The sequence below is a fragment of the Neomonachus schauinslandi genome, chromosome 10 (genome assembly GCF_002201575.2).
Source record: "Neomonachus schauinslandi chromosome 10, ASM220157v2, whole genome shotgun sequence".
NCBI classification, from domain to species: domain Eukaryota; kingdom Metazoa; phylum Chordata; class Mammalia; order Carnivora; family Phocidae; genus Neomonachus; species Neomonachus schauinslandi.
The window spans coordinates 35,775,499-35,790,062 of record NC_058412.1 but is presented as its reverse complement, the minus strand read 5'-3'; the positions used below and the strand labels follow the sequence as shown (position 1 = coordinate 35,790,062).

The window sequence follows — 14,564 nt, the reverse complement described above, 5'->3', positions numbered from 1 at the left end:
AGAGCATAGTCCGTGAGGGGAGTGAAGGGGCTCTGACTGGACATTCCTTGAACCAGCCCCAGAGGGAATCATAGCAGGAAGAAGAAAGACGGTTTAAACTTCACAGGAAGCAAGAGAGTCATGAGGTGCACGTTAAGCCAGTGTGGAATGTCTTGAGCCCTCCAGCGGCCGACAGCACACTCTGCCCACGTGGTGGATCTTGGTGATTGTGCCCAAGAACCTCAGTCTTGGGTGTGGATTGGATGACCTTAGACTTGGGTCAGGAGGCACCCCATGTGTGCAGTTTGAACTTTTTTCTTGTGGCGGTCTTGGAGAGGGCCAGATTCCTTGGGCTCTGCTGACAACGTGAGTTGGCTCTCAGGTCTGAAGTAGCAAATCGAGGAACATAAACAGTTTGGCAAGAGAGGACAGAGGTAAGGAGAGCTGGCGAGGCCCACTTATTCAGTGAGTTTAACATTATACCCAAGTTTCCAAATTGGAAATACACGATCCCGTTCGTCCAGTCGACAAACATAAGCACATAGTTTTTAGTTCCACACACTGAAAACTGTCCGAGATGCCTGGGATGCGACTGTTCTCTTTCCCTCTCCCTCCTTGCAACTGCCCTCAATACTGAAGCTGATTTATACTTGCCTGAACATTAATTTTACTGAAGAGGCATTTGATTTGGTCAAAACCCAACATTACACTAAATATACTTCGGTCAGTCTTAGGCTAGAAGATCAAAACGTGACCTTGTGGTATGACTTACTATATATTTCCCCTCCTGGCCCCACTGGCCAGTGAAGAGAAGCTTGTGGCTTCTCAATGGTACCATGATTTCATAATCTGAACCCTATCCGATAAAGCCGATATGTGGTTTTAAATTATATTGTCTTTAACTTTGTTTATTGAGGAGTCTGTGAAGTCCCTGACCCTAATCTTGTCTTCCTATTTGAGAAGTAAAGGCTATGCTCTTTGTAAAAGGACTTGGGTTATTCCTGGAGCCACCAATGGGGTTTTCACGTTTAAGCTTATTTAAATGGCAGGACTTCTCTACCTGCCCCTTCCTGCACAGAGAATTTTTACACTTTTTAAGATTTAAATTGAGGACTAAAGCTACAAATGCTTTTACTATGATTAATGTTTTAAAGATGAATGCTGTATTTGTATGTAATAATGTACCATATTCACGCAGGTCCACTTACATCCTTTTTATTCTCTGGTTGATGTTTCCTGCTTCCAGGGATAGAGAATGGCTATGATGGTTAGTTTTATGTGTCAAGTTGCCTGGGGTTCCCAGAGGGCTGGTAGAACATCCTTTCTGGGTGTGTCTGTGAGGGCGTCTTTGGACGGGGTCAGCACTTGAACTGGCAGGATGAGTAAAGACGATCGCTTGCATCAAAGTGGGTGGGCTTCAGCCAGTCCATGAGGGCCTGAATTGAACAAGAAGGTGGAGGAAGGATGAATTCATTCCCTCTGCTTGAGTTGGGACATCCATCTTCTGCCTGCAGACATCACTGTTTCTCGGCCTTTCGGACTCAGACCAGGACTTACACCCTCGCCAGCCCCCATCACATTCAGACGGAATGACACCACCGCTCTCCTGGTGATCCAGCTTGCAGACGCCTGATTGTGGAAATTCTCTGCCTCCATAACCACGTGAGCGCATTTCTGTAATTATAAATACATATATACATATATATATACATGCATGCATACTCCTCCTATTGATTCTCTTTCCCTAGAGAATCCTAACTAACACGGTGGCTCTCTTAGAAAGGGACACCATCGAAGGTCAGCTTTCTCACGGGGCCTTTCCAGCTCTCAGGGCAGCTTGGAGAATGGGAGAAATGGCCCTCACTGGACAGAACAGAGAATAGGTCCAGTGCTAAAACAAACACTTACATGATCATGTGCGGAATGGGTGCTATGCAATGTGCCTAAGTTTCAGACTGACTTTTCTAGAACCCGGGAGTGGAGGTGTGGTGCCCAACCCAGGCCAACACCTCCTTCCCCATCATCCCCTCCCCACTGACTCTGAGCCCCACGTTGGCCTCTGCTACCCTGGTGAGGGCACCAGCCTGCCTGCGCTGCATTTTCATTCGCAGCATTGTGTGTGCAAACACAAAAGAAGACCTAGAAATGCAGGATCCACCTGACCCTCAAAGAGAATAAATCACAAGTGCATTTTTTCAAAGTTAGAACCCTGAAAGGATTTAAGATGAGCAAACTGGAATAAAAAAAAACAAAAACAAAAAAAACCCCAGTATTTTACCCAGAAAGCAGCACACATTCCTTTCTTCAGTTGTGTTTCTTTGATAAAGCACCCTGCCTCTCAGAGCCCTAGCGCGCCCACCGGGGCAAACACCGACGCCCGCTTGTTTAATACCTTCCCCATGCTGTGCGGTGCCAGCATGATCGTAGTTACAGTGGAAAAACAGCACTGCGGCTGCCAAACCAACAAAAGCGAAATGATAGGCACTTTCATAATTTCAGTCCCAAACTGTACTGGGCCAGCGGGCGTGAAAATCCGTCGGCCTGGGTTGGCATCCTGACTCCCTCACGCAGGGCACTTCACCTCCGAAGCCTCCTCTGAAACGGCATCCCCGTCTCGGACCGGCAGTTGGCCCGAGGCCTGGTATACAGCAAGTGCTCAGCTGCTGTTCCTGCCTATCCCTCCTGTGAGATACCTCCCTGAAGCTCCTAAATATGCCCCATGTGACAGCAAAGACAGCTCTGTCAATCGGGGCATCTCAAGGGAGCCGGGTGTCCTCAAGGACTCGCTCAAGTTGACTCTTTGTAGGTGAGGAGATGGATGTCCCAAGAAAGGCTTTGATCTGTTCAGGGCCACACAATGGGAAGCTGGGATGGGCTCTCTGGACTCCCTGTCCAGTGCTCTTTCCACTAGAACTGGCTTTCAGTCTTCCATAGGACATGGAAATACAGCCAAAAGGAAACCAGAGGGGACTTTTTTTTTTAAATCTTTGTTCTTTTGTTGGTTTCATTCTCTTCTGTTTTGTTGTTTTGTTTTTATGCGTGAAGCTTTTGGTTTGTCTGTTTTTAATGAGGCTTCCTACATGCAGGGTAGGAGGTACAAATCTGAGTCTACAGGTTGCTGGTGTAAGAACCATACCTTCTTCATTTTGGCGGTAACAGAACATAATTTCTGCTTTGGGTCCTCCTTTTCTTGCTGTGGAAGCTAATCTTGGTGTATGAAATTGGTCCTCCCTCCCTGGGGATGCATCTGGGCTAGGGCCTGCCAACACTGTGATGAGGGATAGGCAGGTGCCGTCTCTCATCCCACCAGGCCTGGCCTTTTGCAGGCCGGACTTCAGCCTCTTCCTCTTCCCTCAACCACAGGACATTGGGAGGAGCCTCCCTCAGGGGCTCCTGCACCCTCCCAAGCCCGCCTTCCAGGGAGAGCAGGGAGCCTCTGGTGAAAAGCAGCCTGAGAATCCAAGGACCACAAAGCCCCGTGCATCAGGGTCCCTGGGGAGAGAGAAGACCAACGTCATGCCTTTGAACCTGGTTACCAGAGGAAAACAGCTGTGTGCTTGGAACAAAGGAAAACAATCTCTGCCAGGCAATTCCTTACCATGCAGGCTGCAGGCAGGGTCTGGAAGGCCATAGGCTATGCTGTAGTTTGTAACCTTGCATGTGGACACAGGCCCAGAAGTTTCTTCAAAGACGCTAACATGTTTCCAGAGAGGGTCCTGGGCCCACTGAAGAGGAGGTGCCCATCCAGCCATCCATGCAGCTCCTGACTCCCCGTATCACAAGTGATGAGCTTAGCACGGAGCAAAGCTTAGGTGGCAATGGGTAGATAGGTGGGTGGGAAGAGGACAGAGAGGGGAGAGTGAGAGAGCGCAAGAATGAGGTCTGTTTGGTTTTTTTCTCCATAAGAGATGCATATACACTCTTAAAGCCCACTCTAAAATCCCCTTCCATGGTTTCAGTTCGCTATGGACTGTTCTCCATCCCCAGTTAAGTTCTCTGAAGGTGGGACAGCTGTGTGTATGTGTGACCTTCACTGTGCCTTATCCATCCTACACAATCAACAAATGCTTCATAAGTAAATCAAATGCCTGCCTGATCCTCTAAAAATGTCTTACTATTTTCAGGCAGGTGATTAGGGCAAAGAGCGTGCATAGTATATGCACTGGGAATCACAACATTTTAAATTTAAAATAGATGATTTTTAGAAACCAGTAAATGCCCAGTAAAAAAGGAATGAGCAGTAGACAAGTGGGAAAATTGAAGCTCTCCTCTTCCCCCGTTACACTCCCCAGAGGGTGCCACTGTTAACATTTCAGACTTCACTTCTTTAATAAAATAAATTTTGAATTAACTTGGTGAAATTGACAGCTATTCATTTTTATAATTTATTTTTTCCTCTTCGAAATTGTAATTTCCTCCATGTCTGTTTTTTATATCCTCTTTGTCATATTTTTGTAGTCCCCCAAATACTTGGTCAAGTTGACTTTTTTTTAATACAAAATTTATAAACTCTGAAGCACACACATCTTAAATGTACCTGAGATGACTTTTGACAAATATCAAAATAAAGAATGTTGCTGTCACCTGAAAATATTCTTCTATGCTTCTTTCCAGTTAATCCTTTCTTTCCTAGGAGCAACCACGGTTCTGATTTTCTTCTATCATAGATAGTTGTGCCTGTTCTAGAGCTTCCTATAAACATAGGTGTACTCGTTTGTGTATGCTTTATTTTGCTCAGCATAATGCTTCTGGGATCCATCCTTCCTGTGCCATCAATGTCCGTTCCTTCTTACCGCTGTGTAGTATTCCATTTTCTGAATATACCACAGTTCACTTATTCATTCTCCTGTTCATGAACAGCTGGTATGTCCGAGTGTTTCCATTCCAACGAACAAAGCTTCTGTGAAGACTCCTGTATGAGTCTTTTTGTGAAGGTACCTTTCCTTTTCTTTTGGGAAAAAAACAGGGAGTGGAATTGCTGAGTCACAGGGTAGATGTTTATATAGTTTTGTAAGAAGTTGCCACATCCTCACTAGTATTTGGTAATGTTAGTCTTTTTAATCTTAGGTAGGTCTGTCGTGGTATCTTTCATTTCTCTGCTGAGTAATGGTTGAGTGCCTTTTGTATCCCTATTAGCCATTTGTCTATCTTCTTTTGTGCTGTGTCCATTCAACTCCTTTGTCTGTTCTATTTATTTTTTTAACATTTCTTTAAGATTTTATTTATTTATTTGACAGAGAGAGAGAGACCACAAGCAGGGGGAGCCCCAGAGGGAGAGGGAGAAGCAGACTCCCCACTGAGAAGGGAGCCCGATGCGGGGCTCCATCCCAGGACCCTGAGATCATGACCTGAGCTGAAAGGCAGACGCTTAATGACTGAGCCACCTAGGTGCCCCCTAGCTCCTTTGTCCATTTTAATTGCATTGTCTTTTCATTATTGAATTGAAAGAGTTCATTATATATCCAGGATATCAGTCCTTTTTCAGAGGTTTTGCAAATATTCTCTCCTGAAATGCTTGCCTATTTATTTTCTTAATGGAATCTTTTATCAGCAGAAGCTTTTAATTTTGATAGAGACGAATTTATTGATTTTCCTTTTTTTCTTTTGCTTTCTGTTACCTGCTTATCCAACATTTGCCTATCTCTAGGTTCTGAAGATATTCTCATACGGTTTCCTTGAAAAGCTTTAGGGCTTTACATATTGGTCCATGATTTATTTCAAATTACTTTTTGTTTATGGTGTGAGAAAGGAGTTGAGGTTTTGTTTGTTGGTTTCCATATGAACATCCAATTAATACAGCATCATTTTTTGAAAAGACTTTTCTTTCCCCACTGGATTGTTTTGGCACCTCTGTCAGAAACCAAATGACTGTGGAAGTGTGGGCCTGTTTCCAGGCTCTCTGTTTAGATCTAGTGATCTATTTGTCGATCCTTATGTCATTATTGTATTATCTCGTACTGTGGTTTTATACTGTTTTCAAGTCAGGTAGTTCGAGCACTCCAAATTTGTTTTTCTATTTCAAGATCATTTCAGATATTCTAGATTCTTTGCATGTCTATGTAAATGTTAGAATCAGTATGTAAATTTCTACAAAAGATTCCCACTAGTAGAAGTATTAGGATTGCAGTGACCCCATAGACCAATTTGTAGAGAAGAGACATGTTGGCAATACTGAATCTTCAAATTTGTGAACATAAATATATCTCCCCATTTCTTTGGGTCTTTTAAAAATCTCTCTCAATAATGTTCTGTTCTCCAATATAAATGTCTTGCCCATCTTTTGTTAAATTTATTCCTGAGGTTTTTATGCTTTTTTTTTTTTTTTTAGAGATTTATTTATTTTAGAGAGATAGAGAGGTGCATGTGAGCAGGAGGAAGTGCAGAGGGAGAGAGGGGATCTCAAGCAGACTCCATCCACACTGAGCAGTGAGCCAGACACAGGGCTCGATCCAATGACCCTGAGATCATGACCTGAGCCAAAATCAAGAGTTGGACATTTAACCAACTGGGCCACCCAGGTGCCCCTCTCTTATGCTTTTTGATGATATTTTTAATGGAATTGTTTTTCTAATTCCATTTTCCAAATTTTTGCTGCTACTATATGAAAGTACAATTGATATTTTATTTTATTTTTTTAAAGATTTTATGTATTTATTTGACAGAGAGAGACACAGTGAGAGAGGGAACACAAGCAGGGGGAGTGGGAGAGGGAGAAGCAGGCTTCCCGCGGAGCAGGGAGCCCGATGTGGGGCTCGATCCCAGGACCCTGGGATCATGAACTGAGCCGAAGGCAGATGCTTAACAACTGAGTCACCCAGGCGCCCCTACAATTGATATTATAACATTAACCTTGTATCCTGTAATCTTGTTCAATTGATTTATTAGTTCTAATGGTTGTTTTACAGATTTCATAGGATGTTTGACATAAACAATCATATCATGTGGAAAGTTAGTAATAATTCTTTTCCAGTCTTTATGCCTTTATTTCCTTTACTCGCAATACTGCAATGGTTAAGACTTCTAGTTCAATGTTGAATGGAATAGGTGGGAGTGGGAGTAGATATCCTTGTCTTGTTCCTAATATTGTGGGAAGTCATGCAGTATTTCACGGTTAAATATGATGTTAGCTGTAGGTTTTCATAAAACCTTTTATCCTTTTATCAGATTGAAGGATTCTCTTCTCTTCTTCATTTTCCAAGAGTTTTTATTATAAATGAGTGTTGAATGCTTTTTCTGTCTCTGTTGCAATGGTCATACAATTTTTTCCATCATTCTATTAATATGGTGGATTACATTGATTTTTTTCCTTTTTTTTTTTTAAGATTTTATTCATTTATTTGACAGAGAGAGAGAGAGAGAAATAGTGAGAGCAGGAACACAAGCAGGGGGAGTGGGACAGGGAGTGAGATCATGACCTGAGCTGAAGGCAGACGCTTAACGACTGAGCCACCCAGGCGCCCCTTGATTGATTTTTCTTTCTTTCTTTTTTTTTTTTTAAGATTATTTATTTATTTATTTGACAGAGAGAGACACAGTGAGACAGGGAACACAAGCAGGGGGAGTGGGAGAGGGAGAAGCAGGCTTCCCACCGCAGGGAGCCCGAAGAGGGGCTCACGGGATCATGACCTGAGCCAAAGGCTGACGCTTAACGACTGAGCCACCCAGGCGCCCCTTGACTGATTTTTCTAATATTAACCCAACCTAGCATTTCTGGTATGAATCTTACTTAAGCATGTATCATCCTTTCTGTAGATGGTTAGATTCAACTTACGAATTTTTTTTTTTGAGATTTTATTTATTTATTTGACAGATAAAGAGACAAGCATGGGGAGAGGGTGAAGGAGAAGCAGGTTTCCCGCTGAGCAGGGAGCCCGATGCGGGGCTTGATCCCAGGACCCTGGGATCATGACCTGAGCCGAAGGCAGACGCTTAACGACTGAGCCACCCAGGCGCCCCACGAATGTTTTGTTAAAAAGTTTTTGCACCCACGGGCACCTGGGTGGCTCAGTCCGTTAAGTGTTGGACTTTTGATTTAGGCTCAGCTCATGATCTCAGGGTCATGAGATTGAGCCCCAGATGGGGCTCCATGCTCAGCAGGGAGTCTGCTGGAGATTTTCTTTCTCTCTCCTTCTGCCCCCCCGACCCTACTCACACATGCTCTCTCTCTCAAAAGTAAATAAACAAATCTTAAAAAAAAAAAGGTTTTGCACCTGTGTTTTTAAAAGTTTTTTTTCTAGGGCACCTGGGTGGCTCAGTTGGTTAAGCGACTGCCTTCGGCTCAGGTCATGATCCTGGAGTCCCGGGATCGAGTCCCGCATTGGGCTCCCTGCTCAGCAGGGGGTCTGCTTCTCCCTCTGCCCTCTTCCCTCTCGTGCCCTCTGTCTCTCATTCTCTGTCTCTCAAATAAATAAATAAATAAAAATCTTTTAAAAAAAAAAAGTTTTTTTCTAGTATCTTTGTCAGGTTTTATATCAGAATCAATGCTGACCTCATAAAATAAGTTGGGAAGTATTCCTGCCTCCTTTGTTTTCTGAGTTTGTGAAGGATTTGCATTATTTCTCTCTTAAATGTTTGACAGAATTGATGAAACTATCTTGGGTACAGTTTTCTTTGTGGAACATTTTCTTTAACGATGAATTCAATTTCCTAAATAAGTATAGGTTGTTCAGATTTCTGTTTTATCATATGTGAGTTATGGTAAGTTGCATCTTTCAGGGAATTTGTCCATTTCATCTAAGTTGTCCAATTTGTTGGCATAAAGATTTTTATATTATTTTATTACCCTTTTAGTGTCTGTAGCACCTTCAGTGTTATTCTGATACTGGTGACTTGTGTTCTCTCTCTCTTTTCTTGATTAGCTAGAGTTGATCTTTTCAGAGACCCAACTGTTTTTATGTCACCAATTTCTGTTCTTATATTTTTTATGTCTTTTCTTCCACTTACTTTGGGTTTTCTTTCTTTCTTTCTGTCCTCATTTTTTTATACTCTAAAGGTAGAACTTTAGGTCACTGATTGTAGATCTTTGTTCTTTTCTAGTGTAAGTATATAAAACTATAAATTTCCCTCTGAATACTGCTTTAACTACAGTTCATGAATGTTAATATGTTATTTGCATTATAATTCTGCTCAAAAATGTTTAAATTTTCCTTATGGTTTCTTCTTTGGGCCATAGGTTATTTAAGAGTGTATTGTTTGATTTCCAAATATCTGGGGTCTTCCAAGATATCTCATTGTTGTTGATTTCTCATTTAATTCCATTGCAATCAGAGAAAATACTCCGTAGGATTCCAATTCTTTTCAACTTACTGAGACTTATTTTATGATAAACCTCGTATGGTTTATCTTGACAAAAGCTCCAGAGGCACCTGAAAAGAATGTCTATTCTGCAGTTGTTGGGTATAGTGTTCTAAAACTAGAGACAGTGATGGTTTTGTAGGGATCATCTATGTCTCTACTGATTCCAGACCTAGTTTCTCTATCAGTGACCGGGAAGGGGAGGTGTTAACATTCCAACTACGATTGTGGAACTATCTTCTTCTCCTTTGAGCTCTACTATTTTTGCTTCATGTATTTGGAAGCTCTGTTAATAGGCTCATACAGGTTGATAATTATAATGTCTACTACATGACACGTCCATTTGTCATTAGGACATGTCCCTCTTAGGTCTGGTAGCACTCTTTATCTCAAAGCTAACTTCATCTGATATGGATATACCCACTGCAGCCTGCTTAATGCTTAATGTCTTCATGGTATTTCTTTTTCCATTCATTCTCTCAAAGTATCTGTAGATGTTTCTTTCTGTTTAAAGTGATCTCATCTTCTTTATCCATTGGAAGTATCTTTTTATGTTCCTTATTTTTAGCTCCTGAAACATATGAGTTTCACAGTGCTCATATTATTTTCACATCTGTGGTTCAGAACATGTAAAATTGAATTCTACAAATTAAAAATATATATTATGCAGAAGGCAGTATCTGATAATAACATATCCAGAAAGTTTCAGAGACATAGCCAATCCCACATTTCTGGACCTCAGCAATTTAGAGTCAATTAAGGCCTAGATCATTTAATGACTTGGGTCCTAGATCAGCTTCATGCTATGATATTTCTTTGGGTGCTAAATAAAGTTCTCATCATTGTTTTTGAAGGCATGATCACTTCTGGGTTATTTTAACTCTCAAATCTAAACTGAAAAACCCAAATTGAAGAATAAAAGAAAAAAAAAGTGCCACTTAATACTTACGAGGAAGTTCTTTTTTTTTTTTTTTTTTAAAGATTTTATTTATTTATTCACGAGAGACAGAGGCAGAGGGAGAAGCAGGCTCCCCGCAGAGCAGGGAGCCCGATGCGGGACTCGATCCCAGGACCCTGGGATCATGACCTGAGCCGAAGGCAGACGCTTAACCGACTGAGCCACCCAGGCGTCCCCTTATGAGGAAGTTCTTGATTTTAAAGTTCTTAGTAAGAAGAATTGTTTATATTATTTTTTGAATTCAAGATTCACCCCAAATAGAATCCTGAGCACTTTAACTTTTTGTTTTTAAAGATATTATTCAGACTAAAACCTAAACACCACAGCGTGTGTGTGGGTGTATTATTTTCAAACTCTGACATTTCTTGGGAGTCAAATGGTGGCTAAGCTGAGGGTGGGAGCCTTAAAAAGAGAAACTAAAAATTTTCACCCTGTTATCTGTAACTGGAGCTGCAGGATCAGGTCTTCGTCATTCTCTGTGGGAGGCTTGGTGTACATATATACATGCATTCACACACGGGAAGAGTACAGCCTTTGCTAACAATGATGTGCAGCATTCAAAATCCCTAGAGTCAGACCCAGTGCCTGAAAGATTTAGACCTAACATTACTTTGGCTCAGTAAAGACTTTAGTTGGGAATTACAGTTAGTAGCCCAGGAACTATTTCCCAAAGATCTTTAAGGCTTACTAGCAGAGGCAACGGTGGCAATAACGGCAATCACAATGACATCATCACCAATGACATCATCACCAGTGACATCATCACCAATGACATCATCACCAGTGACATCGTCACCAATACCTGCTACCATCTATTGATCCCATCACATGTGATCACACGTTATCTTCATCCTCCCAACAACTCATTCACGGACCACACCTGTGGCCCCGGGGGGAAAGGGCAGAAAATATCAAAGAGTAAGGGATTGGGCCAAGTTTCGAGGTTTTATGTGAGGGGTCCATGAGGCTGGGGTGTGCTAACAAGGCACATCAGTTCACAAGACTCTTCAGAAACCCTGACATGCTGGAAGCGCCCCAACCTGCCAGCCCCTGCAGATATGACTGAAATAGGAGATCCAGTAAACATGGTCACCGAAGAGCTAGTTCATTTCTTGGAAAAGGGATTTCCAGAGAGTTCTCAGAACATATAAATAGCAGGACCATAAAGACAAATGTAACCATTCAAGGAATGGAGAAGTATATTCTCAAAAATTACACTCCAAGCCAGAGCTGTGGTTCAGAAAGGGGTTTTTATGTTGTTGTTTTGTTGTTTCAGTTTTGGCTTCAGAAAGGATGCGTTGCCCTGTTGTAAACAGTTCCTCGGCAGTGGGCAGGGGCGTGCCTTCACAGTGGACTCGGACATCTAGACTTTGGCATAGGTAGAAAGACACAGGACCTACCCAGGCTGCTCTTGGGGTACACTCAAAAGAGCAGTGCTCTGAGAGAAGAGCATGGCTTTTCAGAGCAAGCGTCTAGGAGATGTTTCCAGAAATCTTGTCGTGACTTGTACTGCAGCTTTCCCTACCTCATTTCCCCAGCTAGGGTTGCCATGCTTCTCCGATAGACCAAGAATCCAAGTCTTGAGCTAGACTCTCTCATTGCTGAACACACAGATGCCCAAATCTTTGCAGGGAGCTCTTGTGTGGGCAGGAGCCCCTGGAGGAGAATCCTCAGATTCTATCAGGCCCATGGCCGCTGCCTAGGTGGATCCTGGGTTAACTTCTGCACCTCACCAGTGGTCTACCCTATGATACCTTCCACTCCATGCCATGCTCCTGGCCATGCCCTGTTGACTGCCTGCTTATTTCCAGTAATTGCTAATGGGAGTCCATCTCAGAAGAGCAAAGGATCCAAAGAGTTCCTGAAATGTGTTACAGTAGAACTTCAGTTGTCTAACAGGCTGCTTTCCAGATGCCGGTTTCTTATCTCTAGGAAGCCAAATCTTGGAGAACAATGAGATGTGATTCGAGATGACCCCCTGTTCTTCTTGGGCAGCTGATGAACCAGAAAATATGCCTGCAGTGAAAACCTCATTTGGGGGAAGTGAAGAGTCTAAAGTTCTTTATTTTGAAAATAGAGAACAACCCTTCTCACAATCCTTCTAGCTGGAATATTACCTCCCCACTCCTCCAAAATGAAGTCAATCACATTTCAGGGGCAACAAGGCAGCGATGAAGGAAATGCTGGAAGGCAAACTTCATTTTATAAGCCACGGGTCTCTGAACTTTGGAGGCAGCTACTCCCCAGGGCAGAGACCTGGCCCTCCTCACTCACTGAACACCCTCTGCGTATGAGGGCTTGGAGATCTTTATGGATAGAAGTAGCCAATGAGGAAGGAGAAAACCAAAATGCAGCTTTGCCATTCTTTGTTGCCAGGCACTTTGGGGATAGCCAGTGTGCCTTTCTTCTACCACTCCAATCTCACATGCACACACCTGCACTCTGGTCCCATGGCCCCTGTTTGTTATCTGATTGACAGCCCACTTCGCATGCAGGTGGTCATGAGCCCTGCACCAAGTCATCTGAGTATCTGCCCACGGCAACTTGCACCATGCCTGCCACAGGACCTGCAGGGACATGATTGTAAGACCACTTCAAGGCAGCTGATGGCTGGGCAGTGGTCTACCCTGAAGGCTGGTGCACCAAGGTCTGGGTCAAGAAGCAGGCTGGGCTCAGTCCACCTGGTGTGTAAGATCTTCTTCCTGGGTAGCAGCTTATTCAGGTGGAGGCCGGTGAGCTTCACAGATGGGTCTAATATAATCTTGAGCATCTTCTAGACGAGAGAATATAGCATATGCTGATTTGAAGATTAATTCTGTATATGACTTTCCCAGTCAGAGATCTTTTTTAAGCAACGTTTTGATCAACATTTAGGAATGTGGGGAGAAGAGTCAGTTATCTGTTTAACTGGTGATATAGTGATATGTACATATTTAAAATAATATATGAGTTTGGAAATGTTGCTTTTTCCATACTTTCCATACTTTTTCCATACTCACACCAGCATCTTTGCCATCACCGATCCCCCCTTTTTTTTTTTTTTTTTTTTTTTTTTTTTTTTTTTTTTTTTTTTTAAAGATTTTATTTATTTATTTGAGAGAGAGAATGAGACAGAGAGAGAGAGCACGAGATGGGGGAGGGTCAGAGGGAGAAGCAGGCTCCCCGCCGAGCAGGGAGCCCGATGTGGGACTCGATCCCGAGACTCCAGGATCATGACCTGAGCCGAAGGCAGCCGCTTAACCAACTGAGCCACCCAGGCGCCCCCCCCCCTTTTTTTTTAAGTTTAATTATTTACTTAGGTAATCTGTATACCCAACGTGGGGCTCAAGCTCACAACCCCGAGATCAAGAGTCACATACTCTTCCAACTGAGCCAGCCAGGCACCCCAATCAGATCCCTTTTTGATTATGTCACAGTTTGTTCACAAATAGCTCACTTTAGTAGTATCATTTCAGATGCAGAGACTCAGGGTCTGAGGGATGCACCCCAAAAAGACCCTGTCACACGGCCATTGATGGAAGCATTGGGGTGATTGAGTTTTGCCTTTGACCCTTAGGTTTGCAGTGGTTATTTGCCCTGTGACACTACCTCACAGCATGGCTTTCAAAAGGATCCTCAAGGGGCGCCTGGTTGGCTCAGTCAGAAGGGCATATGACTTGATCTTGGGGTTGTGAGTTTGAGTCCCACGTTGGGTGTAGAGATTGCTTAAATAAAACCAACTAACTAAATGAATAAATAAATGGATCCTCAGAGGCTGGATTACCACATTAACCCTTGGAATTGCCCCACTGTGTGTGTGTGTGTGTGTGTATTTGCCTTCTGTTAGTGACCCTTCCAGCAACTAAAACCAGCCTTGTTAGATGCTGGAGCCAATAGTTCTTTCCCAGATCTGACTTTGTGCTTCAGAATAAATTGTTCAAAATCATCAAGCAAATCAACGCCCTGTAATATGAAAGGTTTTATGAGGATTTGAATCTACACTTGATCTTAGCCAAAAGGCCGAGAAGCGATTCTAAAGTGACTTCCTCTCTTCCGTAGTAAGAGTTTAGAAACCAAAGCAAACCTTGCCAGAGGTTTGGGTATATCTCAAAAGCACTGGGGTTGGCTCAGGGTCCTGACAAGTTCGCTGTGAAGTTGACCAGTGCCTTAGCAAGTGCCTAGGCCTGAGAAGCCAGATCTCTTGAGCCCACAGGGCCAGCAAAACTTGGCTGGTCCAGCTGCCATTCACAGACAGACTCTGCAGGCCCGAGGGACAGAGGGCTGCCCAGGGCTAGAGAGCAGAGGACCACTAGGCTGACACTCAACCGTGGACTCTTGACTCAAAGTCTCTCCC

At 43.2% G+C, this 14,564-nt stretch overlaps 1 pseudogene; it reads right to left on the bottom strand.

The window, feature by feature from the left end:
- Positions 1 to 14,078: 14,078 nt before the first annotated feature.
- Positions 14,079 to 14,242, bottom strand: LOC123326148 (annotated as a pseudogene).
- Between the last annotated feature and the right edge of the window lie 322 nt (positions 14,243 to 14,564).